Source organism: Pongo abelii, chromosome 12, assembly GCF_028885655.2.
Source record: "Pongo abelii isolate AG06213 chromosome 12, NHGRI_mPonAbe1-v2.0_pri, whole genome shotgun sequence".
In the NCBI taxonomy this organism is placed as follows: domain Eukaryota; kingdom Metazoa; phylum Chordata; class Mammalia; order Primates; family Hominidae; genus Pongo; species Pongo abelii.
Window position 1 is genome coordinate 78,938,930 of NC_071997.2, and position 24,278 is coordinate 78,963,207.

At 40.1% G+C, this 24,278-nt stretch overlaps 1 long non-coding RNA gene across 1 annotated transcript in view; it reads left to right on the top strand.

Annotated features, from left to right (window-relative positions):
• LOC129057700 (uncharacterized) overlaps positions 1-24,278 on the top strand; it is a 75,815-nt gene that overhangs the window by 10,216 nt on the left and 41,321 nt on the right. The window contains exon 2 of the long non-coding RNA XR_008522414.2: positions 17,730-17,838. This is a non-coding gene — a long non-coding RNA (uncharacterized LOC129057700). The remainder of the gene's footprint in view (positions 1-17,729; positions 17,839-24,278) is intronic.

A 24,278-nucleotide genomic window follows, 5' to 3' on the forward strand; every position in this document is an offset into this window, starting at 1 on the left:
GGCCTGACTTAAAATTCCACAGCTGCTTCCCACTGGGCTACCTCCCTATTCTCCTCTCCATGCCATCCTATAATTGGAAGCCCATGAAGTCATCCGTATCTCTGCAGTGGATTACCTAGGGGTTCACCAGAGAAACGGAACCAATGGAATATATATAGTTACATAAAAAATGCTAATCATCAAATACTAATCATCATCAAATGCTAATCTCTTCTGAAAACACCCTCATAGCACACCTAGAAATAATGTTTTTACTAGCTTTCTGGCATCCCTTAACCCAGTCAAGGTGACATATAAAATTAACCATCACATGCATTTAAGGCTTATTAGTAAAGGAGTGATATCCTCTATTAGATTAGAAATCACATTTTGGAAAGATTACTCTGTAATCACTCGGTAAAGAGTGTATTTCTAAGAATTTAATTGTGGTGATATCAAAAGGCTTCATATATAGACCATATACTTTTGGAGTGGGTAGAATGGATATGGAGTATAGATCAGTGTTTCTTGAGCATAAGACCCGGAGCGCTTGTTAAAACACAGGTTGCTGGGATCTACCCACAGAGATTATGGATTAGCAAATCTAGGATGAGGCCTTGGAATTTGCATTTCCAACAAGTTTCTGGGTGATGCTGATGGTGCTGGTCCAGGGACTACACTTTGCTTATTTAGTGCAGTAGTAGGAAGAATAATTACCCTCAAAGATGTTCATGTCCTAATCCCTGGAGCCTGTAGATATTTTATGCTAGATGGCAAAGGGAAATTAAGGCTTCAGATGAAATTAATTTATAATTAATTTATTAATTAATAAATAAGGTTGCTACAGAGCTGATTTTGGGGAGATTATCTTGGATTATCTGGGTGGGCCCAATGTAATCACAAGGATTCCTAAAATTAGAAGGGGGAGGCAGAAGAGAATTAGAGAGAGATGCTGACTACTGAATTTAAAGTCTCTGGCTTTGGAGCTGGAAAATGGGACCATGAGCCAAGAATGCAAGCAGCCTCTAGAAGCTGGAAAAGGAAAGAAAATGGATTGATGCCTGAACTCTCCAGAAAAGAGCACAGTCCTGACACCTTGATTGTAGCCCCCTAGGACACATACTAGAGTTCTAATTTACAGAACTATAAGATAATGAAGTTGTATTGTTTTAACCCCCTAAATTTGTGGTAACTTGTTACAGCAGCAAAAGGAAACCAGTACAAATGCCTCCAGGAACTACAGTGGGTACTGGGAACACAAAGGTGAAAACCAATTATTCAATGACTTGAGCTTCCCTATTTTTATTTTGCCCCTGCTCCCATCTCAGGGCCAACCACAGAAAGCCAAACATGCATCCCAAACCAGTCACTTAAGATGTCCTGCTTCCAGCCTTGTCATGCCAACAACCTCCAACCAGAGCATATCTGATTGATAGATCATATAAAGCCTTTCTACTCCCCTGCCTACCTTTGAATCTCTGCCAATCACAAGTGATGGTAGCTGACTCCCTTGCTATAGCAAGCTCTGAATAAATAACCTCTGTGTGTCCTCATTTAGGTGATCTTCATTTATTTTCAAAAGACATAGTGCTCTCCTTTTTTTATTTTCTTACTCACTGATTATTCTAGTGCAGTGGTTCTCTACTGAGGGTAATTTTCTTCTCCTTCTCAGAATCTGGGACATTGCAGTGTCTGCAGGTGATTTGGTTGTCACAACTGGGGTATGCTACTGGCATCTAGAGGGTAGAGGCCAGCAAAGGTACTAAACATCCTAAAATGTACAGAACAGTCTCCAACAACAAAGATTTGTCTGTACTAGAATGCTAATAGTGCTGACATTGAGTAATCCTGCTCTAGTGGTAGAAATTTCTGGCCTCCATGCAGTAGGGAGGTGTGTGTGGAGGGGTCTTTTTATACAAGTAGGACAGTATTACTAACATCAGACAAAGGTGACTAGCAATCTAGCTACACAATTCACTGTGACTAGGCTAATTCTTGCAGTAAATATAGTCTTTCCTTCTGCTTCCAAAATAGAATATGACCTCCTTTGTCCTGAACAAACAGCAAAGGCTAACATTTCATTTTGTGCCTCTGCTTAGTAACTCCTAGAGATCTATAACATATGTAAAAACATGCTAATATATTTAAATCTACTTGACTTTGTATATATGTATGAGATATGACTATCATGTGATATTTCCATGTATGAATTGTGGAAATGGTCTCTTTCCTTCATAGCTATATCATATACACAGATACACATACACAACTTTGTTTCTAGCTGGCTCAATTTGCAAAACAACTTCCTTAGTTATCTTCTTCCATTCTCCCTCCAGTCAAATGGGGTTGTGTTTAGTTTGAGCCTTATGTATCCAAGACATTCTCGTCTCTGGATCTTCTGAGCTGATTTGGAATGCAAGCTATGGAAGCCTCCATATTTCTCATGCATTTAAAACAAAGCTGCAGTTTGAGATTTCTTCCATAGATTGACCTCTAGTGTTTCTGATTGACAAGCTCAGGAAGAAAGAGACAAGAAAGACCCTAGCTGTGAAGAGAAGCATTCTGAATCCTTTTGCTCTGACATTTTGCAAGCTCGCAGACTAATTAATCAATTTCATTAAAAAAGAGAGAATGTTGCCATGGTATCATAAGGCATGTTTATACTGCCACATTAAGATTTCAGGGTATTTTTAATCCTTAATTACCCATTTCTTCTTTTTTTTTTTTTTGAATTGGGAAAGGCCTTAAAATTTCTTTTTTTGATTATGCAGTTTTCTGCTGGTGTTTTCTGAGGTTGAGGTACTAACTGAAACAGAGCTGCCTCTCTTATTTGGAGGAAATAAGACCACCTTTGGAGCCCTGGTTTTGCCTAAGATTTGATTAAAAGTTCCATGGAGATCATTCTACCAGCCTGTCTTCAATGCACATGCTTTTGCACAAGACACCACTAATTAATCACAAGAAGCATGACCCAGAAGGAGTTTTATCTATAATGTATGTAAGATATGCTTGTGAAATATTTCCAGAAATATTCATTTCTAGCATTTTGTTTCCCCATAGCATCACAGAAATATTTAGTGTTGATAATAAAACTGGTGACATTTTTCCCTGAATGATAGTTTTCTGAGAGTATCAAGAGAATTAAAAATGCCCAGTTTCATTTAAAGAACCTGTTAAGTACTTGAAATAACAAGTAACACTCTGATTATTTAAAGAGCTTTTTCCTAGCATGTTTTCTAACTCCTAGTCATCAAAGAGATGGGTGAAGATGTGGAAAGAGAAGGTGCAATGTAGCTTTTGAATTAGGTCAGAATGAAACCTTTCTTATTAAAGTAAACTAGGAATAACAATAATAAAAACAAGCAGACAGAAGCCTTCTCCTGCATCTTGTAAAGGATTTTGACAATGTGTACAGTAATTCTTTTCTCTTTTCTCATTTGATTTACTATAAAGTGTATGCTAAAGAAGATTTGGAATCTTACTTTAAAAAATGAATAATGAAAAATACAAATGTGTGCCTGCCTTTTATAAGGTACAGTCTAGCTAGTGTGTCTGCCTCTGGGTCTCATTTATGCATTATTATTAATGTTGAATCGGTGGCTTACATTGTAATAGTCATTTATAACATATGCTTATTTATAAGATATATTTGAAGCTGATACCTCCAGCTTTTTCATGTAGCTCAGCACGAAGTGGTGCTCCTGGAAAAAAACACTTTTTCAAGGACAAAGGTAGTGTCCCGGCAATGATGTCTATAAAGAACATCTCAGAAATGGAGTGTCTTTCAGTGCAGCAACATTTTACACCAATAGGAATTCTCATTTTCATGTGCAGACTACCAAGCTGCTTTGTGACTTGGCCTGGCACTCACTATCATGATGCCTCTATCCTCACTGGTTCCACATGAGAACAACAGTTAGAATTGCCTAGTAGCATGACTGTGGACAGCCAGTCTAGGTGAGTGAAAATGCAGCTCTACGATATAAAAAGTACTCTGTTTTCAGCTATTTCCTGCATCCAAAAAATATCGTACATTGCAAAATGTGTACTGAAAAGTTGTCAACACATACCTGGGTAGAATATTTGTAAGTTTGATTAGCAGCTATTAGCCTTTTAATTAGAATGAAAGTATTACTGTAAATTGGACCTTTGGCCAGGATGATTGATCTAGGCAAAATCTCCATTATCTACTGGTGCATTTTGGTTGTGTAGTGTATGACCTTCAGCTGCAATTGCACAAAGACAATACAAATTCCAGACCCTCTGCAATCTAACAAAATTAATTCAACTAGTATTGAGTGCTCCTTAAGTGTTGGTGCTTGAGCTAGGGGCTGGAGATGTACTAAAAATAAGACACAGTCCTTGTGCTTAGGATTAAGAAGCTTAGAATATACTAGATGGAAGGATACAGACAAGAAAAGAGGTAAAATGCAGTGTTCATGTAGTTAGCCTAGTTTGACTTTGATTTGGAGGCAGGGCTTACTGAAAATCTACTGCAATTTGCAGTAGGAAATTAATATTTAATTCTCATTTTCAGGCTGTAATAACAAAATATAATAAGATGGGTAGTTTATAAAGAACAGAAATGTATTTCTCACAGTTCTGGAGGCTGAGAAGGCCAAGATCAGGGCACTGGCAAATTCAAGGTTTGGTAAGGGCTTGCTTCCTGATTCGTAGAATGTCTTTTTCCCTCTATAATCTCACATGGTAGGAGGGGTGACGGATCTCTTTGGGGCCTCATTTAAAAGGCACAAATTTTATTCATGAGGGTTCCATCCTTATGACCTAGTTACCTCCCAAAGACCTTACCTCAAAATAACATCACACTGGGGATATCAACAAATAAATTTTTGGGGGAGGAGGGAGTAGAAATTTAGCCTATGGCAGTTCCTTTCCCACTTGCTTTAGGAACACAGGGGAGTGATGATCTAGCACATTCTTGGGGAGCTTACTTTCTAGATTAATTTAGCATCTCTGCTATATCCTAAAGGGTAGATTAGTGTTAATGATGAAGGGATTGGGGCTTGAGGAGAAGGAGTACGCGGCAAAGGCTGAGGAAGACCATTTGGAGATCTGTGGCTGGCTGGTGGTAGCTGTGCTCAGATCATGCATTTACCGTAATGGAAATGTGACATAAGGCTAAGAATGATCTGAGTGTTGATTTACACAGGCAGCGACTCTCCCTGGAGTGTCTCAGATGCATGTGATGTGCATGAATGCTGGGTTTGGATCAGTGAGCTGAAAGATGCAGAGCATCACATCTGGCTGGATGAGTCCATATTGATTGTGGACTGGGCAGGAACCATGAGCACTATTCATTCCAGAAGAGTAGGAAGCAAGATGTATGTTCAGTGAGGTTGGCTGGCTGACCCTGAAGCCACGTTTAGCTGTGGTGAAGTGACCTATGGAAGTCATACATGGTCATTTTCTTTACCTCCCAGCAGAAGATCTATGTCTGTTAAACATAGTCACATAATCCCAATACTAGTCTCAATTTCAAAGCAATTAGGAGGCTTTAGCTGAAGTTTTACTAGATGAGAAATAAATATACCAAAAGGTCAGCTTTCATCCTGTTTTGGAGGAAGATGTATGAGAATGTGTGATAAGAACTCACAAAGCTAGGCTGAGAAAGAAAACAGTCAGAAAACTGATTATTTACCTTCATTTTCATAATTTACAGAAAGTCTATTTAAAGAAGGCAGTGATTTGTTCAACCTGGGTGTTGTAATGTCTACACCCCGACATTTTGTGTGTGCCATCTACCACATTTACCAGACCCTGGGCATGGTGCCAGGAGTCAGCATGCTGATCTCTGGTTGGAAGTCAGCATTTCCTGGGTGCAGAGTCCTCTAGTGATGATGGGGACAGAGGAATCAGTATTTTCATAAGTACCAGACACTATTTTCCTGGGAGAGGCAGCAAAGCTGAATGAGACAGCATTGGCTGGCTAGGGGGTAGGAAACTAGAGTTTTAGTCTCAGCTCAGGTGTAGTTATATTTGATTGGCTGTCATTTAATCTCCATACCTCAGTTTTCTTCTCCCCTATCATTAAAATAATCAGTAATATCTGCCTCATCCTCATTATAAAACTGTTGTAAGTTCTGATGGGATGGTGATTTAAAGTACTATAAGGAAAAGTCAATGGCAATTAGCATAAGTAGTCCTTTATATCTCAGTCATTGTCTTAGTGCTTTTGGGTTGCAGTAACAAAAATACCACAGACTAGGTGGCTAATGCACAATGGAAATTTGTTTCTCACAGTTCTGAAGGCTGGGAAGTTCAAGATCAAGGCACTGGGAGATTCAGTGACTGGTGAGAAGGCCCACTTCCTTATAGATGGCCATCTTCTCATTGTAACATTACGTGGTAGAAGGGACAAGGGAGCTGATATAGTTAGGCTTTGTGTTCCCACCCAAATCTCATCTTGAATTGTAATCCCCAGGTGTTGAGGGAGAGAACTGGTGGAAGGTAATTGGATCATGGGGGCAGTTTCCTCCCCAAGCTGTTCTCATGATAGTGAGTTCTCATGAGATCTGATGGTTTTATAAGTGTTTGGTAGTTCCTCTCTTAGTCACTTCTCTCTCCTGCTGCCCTGTGAAGAGGTGCCTTCTGCCATGATTGTAAGTTTCCCGAGGCCTCCCTAGCCATGCAGAACTGTGAGTCAATTAAACCTATTTTCTTTGCAGATTACCCAGTCTCAGGCAGCTCTTTATAGCAATGTGAAAACAGACTAATATAGGAGCTTTCTGGGGCTTCTTTTATAAGGGTACTAGCTCTACTCATGATTGCTGTGCCCTCATGATCTAATCACCCTCTTTCTTAGTCTATTTTCTGTTTCTATAACTGAATGCCTGAGATTAAGTAATTTATAAGTAAAAGAAATGTATTTCTTACAGTTCTGGAGGCCGGGAAGTTCACAGTCAAGTGGCTCATCTGATAAGGGCCTTCTTACTGCATCAAAACATGGTGGAGGGCATCACATGGTGAGAGAGCTCATGAGAGGGGACCAAACTGGCTTTTATAACAGACACATTTTTGTGATAACTAACTCACTCTTGTGATATTCATTAATCCATGAATGACTCTGCCTTTATGACTGCCCAATCACCTCTTAAAGTCCCCATCTCTTAACACTGCTATATTGGGGATTGTCTCAGTCTGATTGGTGTTGCCATAACAGAATACCTGAGACTGGGTAATTTATACAGAAAAGGGGTTTATCTAGTTCACAGTTCTGTGGGCTAGGAAGTACAAAAAGCATGGTGGTGGCACCTGCTTAGCTTCTGGTGAGGGCTTTTGTGCTGCATCACATCATGGTGGAAAGCCAAAGGGGAAGCAGACATGTGTGAAGAGACAAAACCTGAGGGATGCTGTTGCTTTATAACAACCCACTCTTGAGAGAGCTAGTTTATTCCCAAGATAATTATTTCAGTCTCACCAGGGCAAGAATCACTATTGTGACAATGGCACCAAGCTACCCATGAGGGATTCTTCAACATCACTGAAATACCTCCCAACATGCTAGATTGGAGATCAAATTTTGACATGAGTTTTTGTGGGGACAAGCAAATCATATTCAAATCATAGCAGAGATTAAATTTCAACATGAGTTTCAGAGGGGACAAACATTCAGATCATAGCACCACCCAAAGACACCCTCTCCTAATACCATCCATCACCTTGAGGGTTAGGATTTCAACATATAAATATTAGGGGGACACAAACATTCAGATGATAGCAGTCGAATTATATTGTGATATCATGGGCCACAATTATTTAAATAACTTGCCAATTATTTTTGCAGACAATTGAAGATTATAACTTTAAATCAAGCATTTAACAATCACCACCCTTTAATGAAATGCATGACGCTTTTTATGGCCATTAAAACTTAGGTGACACTGAGCATGATAGTCTGAGGCATTGGTAAACTTTTTCCTATTATGGGCTGTGGAGTAAATATTTTATACTTTGTGGGACATACAGGCCCGGTCACCAGTTTCACTCTGATGTTGTAGCATGAAAGCAGCCATAGATGATTTGTTAACTAATAAGGGGGTTGTCGTCCAATAAAACTTTACACAAATTGGAACCAAGCTGTATTAGTCTTTTGGGCCATAGTCTGCCAACTCTTGCTTTAGCCTAATTTCAAAGGGGTGGGAAATATAACTCAACCATTTTCCCAGAGGAGGTTGTACTGGAATATTTGTGAGAAACAATGTTCAGCTGTTAAAGTATAAGCATGGCATAGGCAGTTGGTAAAGTTTAATTTGATTTGGAGTTTTTGCAAGTGAGTAAAATGGATGGCATATAATGGATAGAGGTTAGGTAATTAGTGGTGTTTTTAAGGCAGTGGTTATTTAGACCCTTAGCTAGGTGAGCAAAAGAGAGAGCACATGAGGGGGAGGCAGGTGGCAAACATTGTTGGGGTCAATGCGTTGGTGGTTTTGATGAAGTCAAAAAAATCTTGAAATGGAAATAATAGTTTGAATGTGCCAAATGGATAAATTATGGTGGTCAGCAAGTAGAATGCTGAAATTTTTTGAAGTGGTTTAGCTATTGTTATAAAGTTGGGGGTAGAGGTGAAATGGAGAAAAAAGCTTGCTAGAGATGAGGAGGTCAAACAGCACAGAGGCCAAGATGTTGAATTGCTCATCCAGGTAGATATCAAAGTCATCAAGGTTGTGACCCAATGTAGAAGTAAAGAGGAAAAACAGTAAACTAGTCGCTAAATTTTTTGGTGGATGAAGGGGGAGGTCCTGGGAGGTCTGTAGGGGTATTAAGAAAATCTGAAATTTGGATCTTCAAGTGTGTTGGGATTTTTGAAGGAAGAAGGATGACAAATGATTTGGAAAGCCATGTCCTGTGGCAAACACAGTCCAGATACGAAACAATCCCATTGCTGCTTCTTCCTGGGCACACGGAGTACTTCATCATGTTAAGTGTGGTCATGTGATATGGTCTAGACAGTAGAATGGGGATGGCAGTGATGCCCAGCAATTTCAGGCCCACCCCTTAAAAACCATTTACGGGCAATGCTCCATTCTTTCTCTTCTCTTATCTGCTGGATGGATGCAGAGGATCACTGGGGGACTTCCAGGCTCTATATGGGAGATGCACTTGACAGCAGTAACAACTTAAGGATTACCATGAGAATGACCCTGTATGGCAGACACACCTGCATGTGTGTTTAGATTTTTGAGCAAAGGAATCTGGGAGTGGCCATTCCAGAGATTTATTCTTTATCTATGAGGAACATCTGAACCCTCTTCCATCCTGTAGAACGCAGGCTATACAGGGGATCGAGGCCCTTTGCTTTGGATTAGATGAAGATTACCAGGTGGATGTTGTTAGGGGGATAGTGATAAGTGAAAATGCTATATAAACTGCATGCTTTTTGCAAGTGGTGGTGGTTCTCCTGCCCATTCTCCCACCACTGGACCGCTCCGAATGCTAAGTTCCCCTCAATAGACCCTATGTCTCTTTTGCTGGCTTTGGGTCTCTTCAGCCTCTTGAACCTGGTGCCTCTATCTGATGGCTGCTACTTTGCCTTGACTTGTGTGGACACCTGCTATTGCAGGCATATCCCAGCAAGCATGCCACCCAGAAAACCACCAAACAGGGACTAGAGCGTTGTGTGCAGTCTATGGGATCCCTATTAATATCAACAGTGACCAGCGCTCACACTTTACTGGAGATCCTGGATAACCACTAGTATTTCCACCTGCCCTACAACCCCACACCAGCAGGGTTGACTAAACGGATGAATGGATTGTTGAAGCAACAACTCCAGTAAGGGATGCACTCTCTGGCTCTGTGGACACAGCACTTAGCAACAGCCAAATGCAGGTTGAATGAACATGAACATTCTCATCACCCCAGCGCATGTTCTCTCCTGATACAGGACCTGATAGCACTATCAGGATCCAGGTAGATAGTGTAAGGGACACTATACCTTTGCCCCAACCTGGGACTCAAGGTAATCTCTATTGTCCTTGCCACAGGATTTACCCACTGGGGAGTACATCATTACATGGGCCTGGAAATGGCAAATCAGCATCTGATGGTTCTATTTATCTGCTCCAAGGGGGAAGGGCCTAGAACAGGATGTACAGGTTACACCTATTTTACATCCTACTCCCCTTTGTATTTCTAAAATGATGATTCCCAGTCTTCCTTATTGTAAGGGGACAATCATCCTCTCATTATAGAACACTGTAATACCTCCATTGCCTTACTCTAGCCTCCTGCAGTGCATCACAGAGGGGGCCGATCCATTTGGTATTGTAAACCAGGCACCAGGCCGCTGCCAGGCGTGGTGTGCTCTCAGAATGACACAACTTCTTGTGTCCTGTTAAATGGTCATGACTTGCTCTTTCTTTTACCCACTTGATATGGTTTGGCTCTGTGTCCCCACCCAAATCTCATCTTGTAGCTCCCATAATTCCCACATGTTGTGGAAGGGACCCGGTGGGAGATGACTAAATCATGGGGGCAGGTCTTTCCCTTGCTGTTCTTGTGATAACGAATGGGTCTCATGAGATCTGATTATTTTAAAAAACGGAATTTCTCTGCACAAGCTCTCTTTGCCTGCTTCCATTCCATGTAAGAGGAGTAGGCACTTGCTCCTTCTTGCCTTCCGCCATGATTATGAGGCCTCCCCAGCCATGTGGAACTTAAGTCCAATTAAACCTCTTTCTTTTGTAAATTGCCCAGTCTCGGGTTATGTCTTTATTAGCAGCGTGAAAACGGACTAATATACCACTGACCATCTCATCCCCCGCCCTTAGGTAGTGTGCTGCAGCAAAGCTCTTTGCTGACTGGGTGCAGACGAGGGCATAACAAAGCACTCTGTTGGGCCTGTGGAGGGCTGCCCCTCTGCTCCACTGCAGGCCTGCTGTGGTGCATCCAAGCAGCTAACTTGAGTGCCTGGGGCCACTTCCGTACTTGTTTGTATTGCTGCTGTGGTGTTTGGCCGGAATACTCCTCTGCATACCTAGCCCCAGGGAAATCGTGGAAGAATTGGTGTGATAAGAATGTGAGGGCTGTTCAAAGGTATGCTGGAGTGGATTGCATGGTGGATGCTCCTGATAGCAATAACTTAAGCATACCCTGAGAATGATCCTGTCTGTATACGCATCTGTTTGTGTATTCAGAGTTCTGGGCTAAGGAATTTGGGAGTGGCCAACTTGTTGACTCATTCCCCATCTATGAGGAACATCTGAAGCCCTGGTGTATCTATAGAGGATTAAGGCCCTTTGTGTTTCGTTACATGATGGTTGCCAGGTGGACGTTTTTAGGGAAGGGTGGTAAGTGAAAATGCTATATAACCTTCATGGTTTTTGCAAGAGGTGAAGATTTTTCTGTCCAGCATGCTACGACTGGACTGCTCTGTATGTAAGTTTCACTTAATAAACTCTGTTTCGTTTGCTGGCTCTGAGTCTCTTCTCCAGCCTCTTGAACCTGATGCCATCCCTATTGAAGTTAATAGGGGTCTGGCATGACAGGCCCAGGGGGTTGACGAGTTGCTAAATGAAAGGATCTTGGATCCCTGAATATCTGTTACTCTTGACCACCAGGTTGGCTCCACATGACCAAGAAAGTAACTTTTATTGTACTAAGTCACTAGCATTACTCTGGTCCATGTACTTAACTCTAGGCTCTGAAGTATATGGAGTGTGAGAGAAGAGAAATAAAAGTAAAAATAAAAATAAAACAAAACAAAAACCTTAAGAGGGCTACATGGGAAGTTGTCTGATTATGATGATAATATTATTAAAACAAACAGCAGTAGCTGCAGTAACAGCAATGTCACCTATGTGGCCTCTGCAGGCTTTAGGCTTTGAAACTCCTGTCCTAGATACTGAGAAAGGAGTTAGAGATCATTATGGCTTTTTGGGTAGCCATGCTGTGGTGTTGAATCTATTGAGTTCATTGCCTGTGAAAACCCAAGCATTTTCCTCATGAATTGCTATTTTCCATTGTGTCTTTCACCTTCCACTCGGTCAGTTGTCGTTTTCAGATCCCACGTACACAACCATTTGTTACCATACCTGCTCCCACAGTTTCCTCATAGATCATATGGGAGTTGGCAGTCTTATCTGCCATTCTCTTCATAATCTCCTACTGTGTCAGTTTCCTCACTTGTAAAATATGAATAATAACAAACAATACGTCAAAGGGCTGGTGTAAGGATTAAAAGAAGATTCATATAAGTAAATCATTTAGCATTTAGTGTCTACCATGGAGTAAGCCCTCAATACATGTTAACTATTATTATTGGTGGTGGTGCTTCTAGGATCTGATTTATCCAAGCCAAAGAAAATAAGTTCTTCAGAACACGCATTCTCAAAGACCAGCAGCATCAGTTTGGAAATTCTTGGGCCCCACCCCAGTCCTACTGAATTCGATGTTCTGAGGTTGGGGGTCCAACAAGCCCTCTAAATGATCTTGAAGTGCGCTAAAGGTTGAAAACCATTGCTTTTGAGCAGCTAAGATATTCCCTTATCACCTCTTTACCCATTTTAGCTATGTTTATTTTCATTCTAAAAATTCTTGCAAGGATAGTCAATTTTATGGCTTAAAAATTAAGAATAAAAGTAAAGAAAATTCTCCAACCCATAAAACATTGCTGTTTTTAACTGCCAGCAGGAAAGTGTCAGGGTGTCAGAGAGAGCATGACCCTGGCATCCAACCCCAGGTGCTTCTGTGACACACCGGCTCCTATGGTTTGCCTTGTTTTCACTGAGACTGCAGAATGTGTTTAACAGGCCAATGACCTTGCAGTCTAAATACCAGCAATGCCAGGGTGCTGGCAGGTTTACAGCTGCAATCCCTTGCTGCAAAGGGAAGGATCAGATGGAGTCTTGGCTCTTTGGAGTGGAGATGCAGTTTTAAAAGCAGCTCTGCTCTTGAAGCTATTTTCTTAAATTTCTTGGTGGATGGCTAAGAGTCTGGGTCCAGAATGACTTGTCTGTGACTTACTTGGATTGAGGCCCCATTTATGCTTTTTAATCTGGCTGTCCTCTGCTTTGGGCTTGATTAGGTCCTTAGGGATTTTTAATAAAAATAAAAGAGGACACAAATATGTAGTGGTCAGTTGGAATATTTTTGATGCTATCATCCTCGTTTCTTTCCCCTTTCCTGCCTCTCCTTGTGCCTTGCTGAATATTAGAACTTCAAAGGAAGGAAGGGCTTTGTAGTCTGATGCTGTCATTCCACAGAAGTGGAAACTGACATCCTGAGATGGAACACAACTCACCCGAGGCCATCCTGTTGCTCTCATTTCTGAGGCTACAAAGCTGTCCTCTCATATCTCCTCTCTCCATCCTTTCTAACTTGATTTTTCTTTCGCCCACCTTATTTTGGCATGGATGTCTGTCTTTGGGAGTATGGTGATTTTTCTGAATAATGACTTTTTAAGAATCAAAACAGCAATGTTCAACGCATTGGTTCTGGTGGTGGCAAGAATTTCTGTGTCTGCATGGTGTTCCCCTGAGTTAGATACACTTGTTGGGATTCTTTCATTTAGGTTTCATAATAAATATTTTCTTCAGAGTTGGGTTACTTTCCTTCTCTAAAGTTATGATCAATTCAGGTGAGGTGACTTTATTGCTGTAGAAGAACTGAAAGGTGCAACAGATATTTCTGACATCCAGTGGTATTTCATATGGGGATCAGGGTTCAGGCTTACTCGCCTGGGCCAGCCAGCTGTAGAACAATCCCAATTAGCAGATTCAAATGCTAGCACCAGATTTCAAAGATGGCTGCTAGAGCCAGCTGTGGAACCAGGCTAGGCAGTAGTTCTCTAACTTCCTTTAACAGAGTCTCCTTATCTCTTGCCTGTGCATTCTTTCCATTTGTCTTTTCATGATTGTCGAATTGAGGTTTAACTGATTGAAAAGTTCAAGGCACAGTGATCTCAAAATCTATTTGCATTTTTAGTAAATGGGATCTTCTAAGGTCCAAAGAAATGAAGCTCTAGTGGTAAAATCACAGGCACCATGTTTAAAATTTTTCCAAGATGGATTGAGATAGGTATTTTAAATAGGTGGTTTCCAGCATGGGATAGCCCCTTTCATTCATCTCCTGAGACAGCATACTCTGCTGTTCTGACCAGGAACCACTATGATTCCTCTGTGAGAAGGAGGTCTTCGAGCTGTTTCAGACAGGTGACACATTTAGATTTGCCATATCAGGACATCAAATCAATTATAACACATGTTCTATGTGAAGTTCTGGTATGTGTGAATGGGTTAAAAATATCTTTTCTATTGGATAGTGAATGTGAAAATTCAAAACTCTTTAAAGGTTAAAAAAGAGAGAAAGATGAAGAGGGTATGATGGGGCAAGAGAGAGAGTAGATGTGATAGCTTGATTTAAGAAGTATATGCCACCTTCGAAGCCACACAAACAAGAGTGTATACAGTTCCATTTATGTGAAATTCTAGTAAGTGTAAGTTAATCTCTAGTGACTGGAGCAGATCATACTTGCCTGAAAAGGGGGCAGGGAGGGAACGGGGGATTACAGTGGGGCCTGAGGACACTTTTGGCAGTGATGGATATGCTCATATCTTGATTGTGGGCGTGGTTTCATGGTGTGTGTGTATATATATATATATATAAAACTTATCAAATTGTGCATTTTACAGCATGTCAGTTATACCACAATAAAACTGTAAAATATTAAAAGGTGTATACTATCTTCGTTCTGTGACTGAATTCTGGTAAAGAGCATTTGTTCAAGTGACAACCACATCCCTGCATGCTGGCCATTTCTTTGTTTTCCAGACACCATTTGTGTGTGATAGAGACAGGTGAAAGGGAGACAAAATTCTAGTAGGCTTTGTATCTTTACTCTCCTGCCCCTCTATTTCCTCCTCCTTTTCAGTTCCTTCTCTTCTCTCCTCTTTTTCCCACCCACTCACCAAAGTCACTAGAATGTGAAAGGCTACATCTGCTCCTGCAAAAGCTATTTTGCAGTGCAATTAAGCATTCCTCACCTTAGCACCCCAGGAAGCTGGAGACTTCTGTGATCACCAGCATAATGGATGGTGCCCAATATCCTGGCCCAGGTGTGTGGAGGCTGAATACAGATCCATGTGGGCAGGAAGACGCTGCTTCCTGGCACACAACATGAGGCTGCCCTTCCTTCCTCGGGCCTCTTCAGAGCCTAGAGCAGCTGCTACCCTCTAGGTGACTGACAAGTCCCGCCATCGTTCACCTGCTCAGGCCAGCTGACAAATGGAGTTGGCACATTGTAGACTGAGTAAATACTTCTGTAGCCATCTCTGGCTTCAGGCTGCAGGAAGAGATGTTCAAACTCTGTGACCTGACTGCATTCTCTGAGAATGGAGAGAAAAACTGGAATGCATATTTACTCTCCTTTCAGCAAGCATGAATGGTTCCTAGACGTTTTTTTTTTTTTTCTGATCTATGGCATCCATTTCCCAGTAAGGATATATATCCATTTCTCAGTAAGGATATAACAACTGAAGTGTCCAAATCATTTTCAGATAATTACCTAGTTTCTGCCATTTTAATTATTAAAAATAATGCATTTATGTTTATAGCCTATAGGAGTACTTAAGCGTAATGTCAGCAATAATAAGTAGTAATTAATGAATCATGCATTATTAGTTCAGTTTGACCATTCTGTAGCTTTTTGGAATGAATTGCCAGTAAAATAGGGGCACTATTAAAATTTTGGATGCTGAGTTCACACTGAACATTTTGAAACTACTGCATTCTCCTCTGGTTTGTCTGAACATTATTCTTTCTGAGACCTCAATTTGTTCTCTAATGAATACCTCTATAAGAGGAAAAATTATATAGACTAACTTTCTTTGTACCCGTCCAGCTTAATTGTACAACTATAGTGTTATAAATTGACTGAAACAGCCTATTTCAGTTTTTTCTGTCTCCATAACCAATGCTGAATAGATGAACAGAAATAGCTCTCTTCATGTCAGAAACTTTAATTAAACCATTCTGAAAATAAGCACGTGGAAGTACTGGCAGGACCTTAATTTAATCACACTTCCTGCTTAACTGTTACTTCCTTGAAGGGTTGGAGGTTAGGCATAGCTATTCCCGCATTGTCAGAGGGATGGATGGGGGAGTGTGTTGGGATTCAGAAGACTGTAACTTTCAATCTTTGGGACTCCCATATTAAATTGTAGTCAGGGCTAAGTGAAGGCATATGGCTTATGGAATGTTCTAGGTATTCACGTGAATGGGTCACATGAAATTAATTGATCTCTATTTACATATATACATCTTACAAATCTCTATTTTATTATTTAATAAAATTTAATAAAATTTAAATTGCTCATGTATAAGCACGTACAAATGTTTACTCTGTTAATCCTTACAACAATCCTGAAAGGTAGATCCTCTCCTTAGTCCCATTTTACATATGAAGGAAGTTTAAGTAACTTTCTCAGCTGGATTTGAACCCAAAAAGCCAAGCTTTACTATATGGGTTTGTCAACATTTTTCTTTCATCAGAATTTAGGAGTGCATATGTGCAAGAAGCCTGGTTCTTCTTGTCTTTTCATATATACCTTCTTCACCCCATCATCCAGCCTTCCAAATGAATCTCTTTAGTGTGATGGTCCAGTCTCCAATGGCTGGCTGCTCATGTGCTGATCTCCAAATCTCTGCAGGATTCACCTTTTCTGTGTGTTCTGTCCAGAATTATCAGAAGATCAGAAGATTCCTGGCTGTTTTTTAAAAACTGTTTTTCTGCTTCTTGAATATTAGTTCTTAGGCTTCTCTGACTTTTTCTTCCCCACTCACCAGCAATCATTTTTTCTGAAATGATATAATTGGGTCCTTTTACAAGTCATTGACATGAGAAAATAAACTGAAATAATCTGAAATAGAACTGAAATAGAAGAAAAAGCACATTAGAACTGCATTGAAAGAATATTTTGTGTTTGATTTCTTAATTTTTTTCTGGTAGTTGCTCTGAGTCATCCTCTGACGACTCATTCCCCCAACATGCATATACCCCCAGAGCCTTCTAAAGAGAGAGACCATATTCACATCCACATATGTGTTGGTGTTAGATGACATATAGTTCTGAGATTTTACATTTTTCAGTTGGGGAAAAATAATGACACGTACACAGTAGGATCGATACTTCCATTAGAAAAATAATCAATATTAAATAATTTGTAATACAATGTTAAAATCAAATGCATTGAAAGGCAATGGAGAACACATTTTCCAATAGAATGGAATTTAATTAGCTTACATACTGTCCTACTGGCATGCAAAACCTTGTTCAGTGATTCTACAATAAAATTATTTTGGTTGTCAGATACATATTTGCAAAGGTCAAAATGCTCACAAGCCTTATTGAATTACAGAGGTCCTTTTACTTTTCTATTCCCCGTGTGAATGTGTAGTAAGTTCAAGTCAGAAGGTGAGTTATGAAACCATCTAGTCCACTTTTTGTTAGTAGTGATTCATTTATACGGCTCTGAAAGGCTGGGCTATTGGCCATTCATCTTTTTTTTCTATCTATTTGTAGTTATTTCACAAGAGTTCAGTTGGGCCACTTCTTTAAACATCTTTAAAACAGATGGCATGATGGATTGCTTACAAGGAAATATAAATTTCTGTAAGAGATTTTGGCTGTTAAAAGTCCTTCCTTTAAATAACTGTTGATCAATATGTCTTTTAAAAAGGGTTAGAGAAAGTTTGGCAGCATTGAATTAATTTGCTTACTTATCTTTTCTCAGGATAATGGGGGAAACCCAAACCAGAAATGCCATCAGCCTGTGGACTGTGGTTGAGTTTTGATAGCTTAACCTTCACAAACCCTTTGGCAAGAAGGAGTATGTGAGTCAGGTGAGTGATATCAAATATATTGTCTGTGCTCTTAAACTCTGGGCTATCCCAGAATCCTCCAATCTTCCTTGTTTCCTTCAGCTCCGCAAACTTCTAGGCCACCCTTTCCCCTAGTCTCCCAGGGTTCTGCCCTGCTTGTCACAGTGTCCATTGGTTGCATCTTCAACTAATAGGTTTCAATTTGATAATAGGTCTTATCATGCCTTCTGGGGTTTCTCTCTCAGGTAATTTGCATTTAGATAGAGATTTCAAGACTCCCATAATTCTGTCCTTACAATTGTCTTTTAATGATGAGAATTTTAGGCAGCTTCTTACATGCTGGGGTCTTTTATTTCTCTGATTTTCCGTATTTTTAGGGTGCATATTTGGAAGGAGGCACTGGTATAGCCTAGTTGGTTGTTAGATATCAAAAGATGTCAGTATTTGTTGGTAAATAGTTAATGTCTTGAGCTTCTTGAGGAATGTCCGTCACTCATCAGCCATTGAGACCTTTCCCCTGTCCACCTCCCCAGAGCTGAACAACAGGAAGCAGAGCAGGGTGGTCGCCAAACTCAGCTCAGGTGCTTGGGTCAAGGTCCTCTCTAACTGGTGGCTGCCCTGCACCATACTGGGTGTTAACTGTTTTGAACTTTAACCCTTCATACAGGAAACTAACTTCAAGTGGGATTGGTTTTGGGCTGAGCCAATGAAGCATCAGTGTAGACAGACACAAATAATTTGAAGACCAGACCATAGTGAAAGTTATATGACTTAGACATATTCTAAGATGCAATGTGAGAGCAACATTAAACATCACGGCAGTTTCGTAAAATGAGGAACGAATCCCGAGACATTTGTTTAAAAGAGACGACGCTGCCCAAAACTGACTGTTCTCAATTGTCAGGTCTGTTTTTATTCTTTTTCACTCTATGAAAGCAGTGAAGGTTATGGCCTGAATATAGACTATGATGAAGCATTAGCAGTTTATGTCTTAATGGAGTGGTTCTTAATGGTGTGTGTAGGTAGCTGGTGATTCAGAATCAGGCCTTGTCTTGGTCACAAAATGGTAGGTCAAATTCATGGCAGGTAGGAAGTTTTCAGAGAGAATTTATATACGTCAGCCATATAGATTGCTTAAGGTAATGATTATATACATATATGAAAACCTGAATATAGTATAAATCACCCATATTAATACTTTTAATACATGATAGACACATTTTGATTTGTAAACAGTTTTGAGGAAGGCTGTTTTTATTAGCTTGCCAGCTATATGGAGAATGCTTGAGATTCAAGTCAGTGATTCAAATAACATGCCACATACAGGCCAGCTACTGCTACAGACATTTTCATATTCTCTCATTTGGTCTTTCCAATAGCATTGTGAAGGGGGTATTATTAACTTTCAAGATGAGGTTCAGAGCAGCTGATTAGATATTTCTTTTCACAGCAAAGGTCTCAGAGCACTTTCTACGTGTGGCATTGCTTTAAAGACAAGTAAGTCACATCTGCTGTTCTTGGAAGTTTCTCTTTTAACTCCTAAAACACCTTTTGTCTTTCTTTGATATTAAGTGGAGATCTCAGCTCTACAAAAAGCAGCAATGTTTAATAAAGTGATTTGTGCCAGTAGATGTTGTGTGGGATTCAGAAGATGTGAAGAACAGATTCAAGACATAAAAGGTATTGAAATCAAGAGGCTTCCCTTCTCTATGTTGAAAGAAATTTTGTGGCTTCTATTTGTTCTTGCATGTTGAAAAGTTAAGAGCAGATAGATGTAGATTTAAAAATATTTGTCAAATGAATACTTATTGTTGCTAGATTCTTTCACATACAATTTGCCATCCAATCCTTGAAACGACTCTATAAGAAAGATGTTAACTTCATTTCACTGATGAGGCACCTGAAGCTGTGTGATGTTATGAAAATTGCCTGGCTAGAATTGGAGGTGATTTGAGCCTAGTCTCGGAACAATAGCCTACTGTTGCATTTCCATGGAGCAAAACTTGTGTCTCTCATTTTTATGAATTTGAAAAATGAAGGGGCCAGTTTTGACTGGAAACTTGTTCTCCTTTCTAGTTTTAAATTTAGTTTAATAGTGAGAGATGAATATTGGATTTTTAAATATTTACAGTCCATTTAATTTATGTCAATAAGGAGCTATGGTGCCAAAGTGTTTATAGTATCATATTTTAAAGTCTCTCCTATTATGAATACGATGCCAAAGTTTCTTATGCTGGAAAGAACTTTAAGACGATGCAGTTGAAAAATAATTGAAGTTGCTCTTAAGTATGGAATCTTATAAGAAAATATGTTGGGGAAATACTCTATAAATTAAAATCTTCACTTATAAATAAGTTACAAATATTATAACTATTTGAGAATTAGACAGCTAAAGTTGTTGTTGTTTTTTTTAATGCATTCTGGTCCAAGCTCCTAGTAAACATAGCTTATTACGTTGACTACGTATAAGCAGCTGCTTTTTGCAAACCACTGACTCTGACAGGAACTATCAAGCAGTTCTAATTCGAAGTTCAGCTACTGCAAGGTGATTCATTAGCTCCTTAATCATACAAATATGGCCAAAGCCACACTCCCTCAATACAGATAATGGGTATGGCAAACAAGTTCTGCTTGCAATGCTGTAGCTGACCTTTGAAAGAAATCTGTCCTTGTGAGCTGAGTCTCCTTATTTCCTTTTTTCTGGGCAGATGGTGACTTTTCTCCCTGAGATACCAGCTCTACTAAATACTGCTTTTATGCTAGTCATTTAAGGCTTAGTTATAGGCATCAGAAACAACCAGGAGAGTCTTACAAATTATTTAAATAAGATCTTTAAATAAGATCTGAAGATGTGACTCAGCCTGCAGAACTTAACGTGTGCCCTGCCCACACTGCTGCTTACTCAGCTCTCCCTACTCTCCCTGCTCATCATCTTTCTCATTCAGTAGTGGTAACTCACTCTGTTCCTCTGTTTTTTGTTTTTTTAATATTTAAAAATATATTTTCCATTTTATTGTGATAAGAACATTTAAACGAGATCTTTCCTCTTAACAGATTTTAAGTATGCAATACAGTATTTTTATCTGTAGGCACGATGTTTTACAGCAGATCTCTGCGACTTACTAATGTCATATAACTGAAGGTATATACCCACTGATTGGCAGTTTCCCATTTCTCCCTCCCTGTGTCCTCAGCCTCTGGCAGCCACCATTTTATGAGTTTGACCACTTTACAAATTTTTTTTTTTTGACAGAATCTCTCTCTGTCACCCAGGCTGGAGTGCAGTAGCGCAATTTCTGCTCACTGCAACCTCCCGGGTTCAAGAGATTCTCCTGTCTCAGCCTCTGGAGTAGCTGGAATTACAGGCGGGTGCTACCACATCTGGCTAATTTTTGTAGTTTTAGTAGAGACGGGGTTTCACCATATTGGCCAGGCTGATCTCAAACTCCTGACCTCAGGTGATCTGCCCGCCTTGGCCTCCCAAAGTGCTGGGATTACAGGTGTGAGCCAACGTGCCCAGCCCACTTTACATTTCTTATATAAGTAGAAGCATGTAGTATTTATTCTTCTGTGACTGGCTTATTTCACTTAGCAACAAAAAACACCTAATAATACAATAAAACAATGGGCTACATAATTGAATAGACATTTCTCCAAAGAGGACATACAAATGATTATGCATCGACAAAAAAAGTATGATCCATTGCCTCCCCATCATAAGGGTCACAGCCAACACCCCATATCAAAAGACATGTTAACAAGAGAAAAGCGTAAGAAGTTTATTTGATCAAGTTTTTTTGTGACACAGCATCTTTCAGAATGAAGACCCAAAGGTACAGGGGAGGCTATCCGATTTTATGCTTAGGTTTGATGAAGTGGAGACCGCCATGTAGAATGTGATTGGACAAAAAGGAGTATGATCTAATAGTAATAGACTGATTTGGGGGGCTGGGGAAAACCAAGCGAGGCCTGTGTCCAGATTCTCCTTGGCTGCTCTATGCAGCATTTTTAATTTCCAGGTCTGGGGGAGGACACTCTCTGGAATGGGAGTCTTATGACCTACAGTCAAGGCAGGTCAGATAATTTCTTTATGTCTGTTCTTACAGAGAAAGGTGGGGAGAAAGTTAGCGTGGTATTTTTAAGTTTTATGTCGGCTTTGGGGAAAAGGGGTTCTGGTGTCTATGACCCACCTGGAGAGAAGAGGGATTCTAGTTTTTAAGGCTAGGCTTGGGAGAGAATGAGGCTGAGAGACAGGAGGAGGTCAGAAAGGGATTTTGCTTCTGAAGCTGCTTCTGAGGTCTTCACTTTGGGTTATCATTTTCTGAGCCTCAGCAGCCAACAAGTATGTGAAAAGGTCATTAATCATCAGGGAAATGCAAATTAAAACCAAAATGAGATCTCACCGCATATCTATTAGGGTGGCTATTATATATAAAAAAGAGAACAAGAGTTGGGGAGGATGTGGAGAAAAGGGAACCCTTGTACACTGTGGGTGGGAATGCAAAATGGTACAGTCATTATGGAAAACAGCATGGAGGTTCTCAAAAAATCAAAATTAGACTACCTTGTGATTCAGCAACCCTGCTTTCTGGGTATTTATCCAAAAGAATTGAAATTAGGATCTAGGGGAGATACTAGCACTCTCATATTCATTGCAGCAATATTCACAATAGGCAAGATGTAGAAACAATATAAATATCCATCAATGGATAAGTGAATAAAGAAAATGTGGCTTATACACCTATCAGTGTATTATGTAGCCACAAAAAGGAAATCCTGCAATATGTGACAACAGGGATGAAACTTGAAGACACTGTGCTAAGTGAAGTAACTATTTCTCTTTTAAAAGAATTACAGACTCAGTATGAATAGGGCCCATAAGCGCACACTGTATCCTCCTGCATGTGGCCACTGAGATGTATCCATACGTGCAGGTGGCAACAGAGAAAAAGTAAAGTGCACCCTATTCTCTATTCCAGTGTATCAAAGGGAAATGCTTCTTTCTTACTAAAAATAGTTGAAATTTGGAAATTGTTCTTTCAGTGGTGTTCTGCATTAATAACATCTGTCCATTTACATCTCTTTTTCTCTGTGATTTTTCTGTAACTACTGTCTCTTCTCTTGTTGGATTTATAATTCTTGAGACGAGCTGGAAAGAAATGATCAGAACATCCAGGTTAAGAGAGACAACAGTGTCTCACCTCTCTTTCCTTCAAATAAGTGTCGGCTACATCAACACATCTGTTTATATGAGCAATCCCCAACCTTTTTGGCACCAGGGACTCGGATGAAACTGTTTCATCTCAGACCCTCAGGCATTAGATTCTCATAAGGAGCGTGCAACCCTCGCATGTGCAGTTCACAATAGGGTTCCTGCTCCTATGAGAATCTGATGCTGCCACTGATCTGACAGGAGGGGGAGCTCAGGTGCAATGCTTGCTTGCCTGCTGCTCATCTCCCGCCATGCAGCCCGGTTCCTAACAGGCCAAGGACTGGGACCAGTCTGTAGCCTGGCGGTTGGGGACCGCTGTGCTATGTGATCTGGGTTGAGCATGAAGTTTTGGTCAGAAGACAATGTAACGTGCATATTGTAGAGGTGGCGTTAGCCTTGTTTGCAACATGCCATAAAAGGCAACATAAGAGGCTTGAGTGTAGATGTTAGGAGATTTTTTCCTCTCACAAAAGCATTCAGAATTATCATTTAACTTCTGTTTAAAATAAAACACGAGAGGTAGTATGTTTTCTGCTTCCCTGAGGTTTGCTAGCAGATTTTAATAGCTCTGTAGGCTGAGAGATATTGTATTTCTAGAACATGGAAGCACAGAACTTGTCATTTGAAGGCAGTGTCTATCCCAAAGAAGTTATGCATTCTTGACTATAAAAGTAAAAGGCGGAAGTCCGTCACATTCGCTTTTGCATGGGGCAAGCAAACATTGCTGTTTTCATGCAAAAACCAAGGGAATAAACACAGAAGTTTGTTTTGCTCAGGATTATCTTTGATTGTTTAATGAGTCTTCATAAAATTTCAGATGCATTCCCAATTCTCAGCTCTGTCCACAACTGCATATTTTAATTACTCTGGAGTATAGAGGGAGATTTTGTTAATCCTTAGCTATAACGTGCTTGAGTGATTTGAATACTTCTTCCCTAGGCCAGCAGCATACGTATTCTGTATTGAAGCCACATTAACTATGCAAAGGCCAAATGAAGACCTGTGCGAATGGTTTTCAAAACACGGTCCCAGCATGAGGGATGTGTTGTTACTAAGTCAAAACAACTCCACAAAGTTCCAATGAAACCCACAGGCTTCTATAACCTCAGACCAAATACTCATGAATAAGTCTCTGAGGATGTAACCATCACTATGAATAAGCTTTAGGATATATTTTTAATAATTTATTCTATTAAAAATAAAATGAGTTCATTTACTATAGAGTAGAGATGCCCTTCCCTGGGGTACT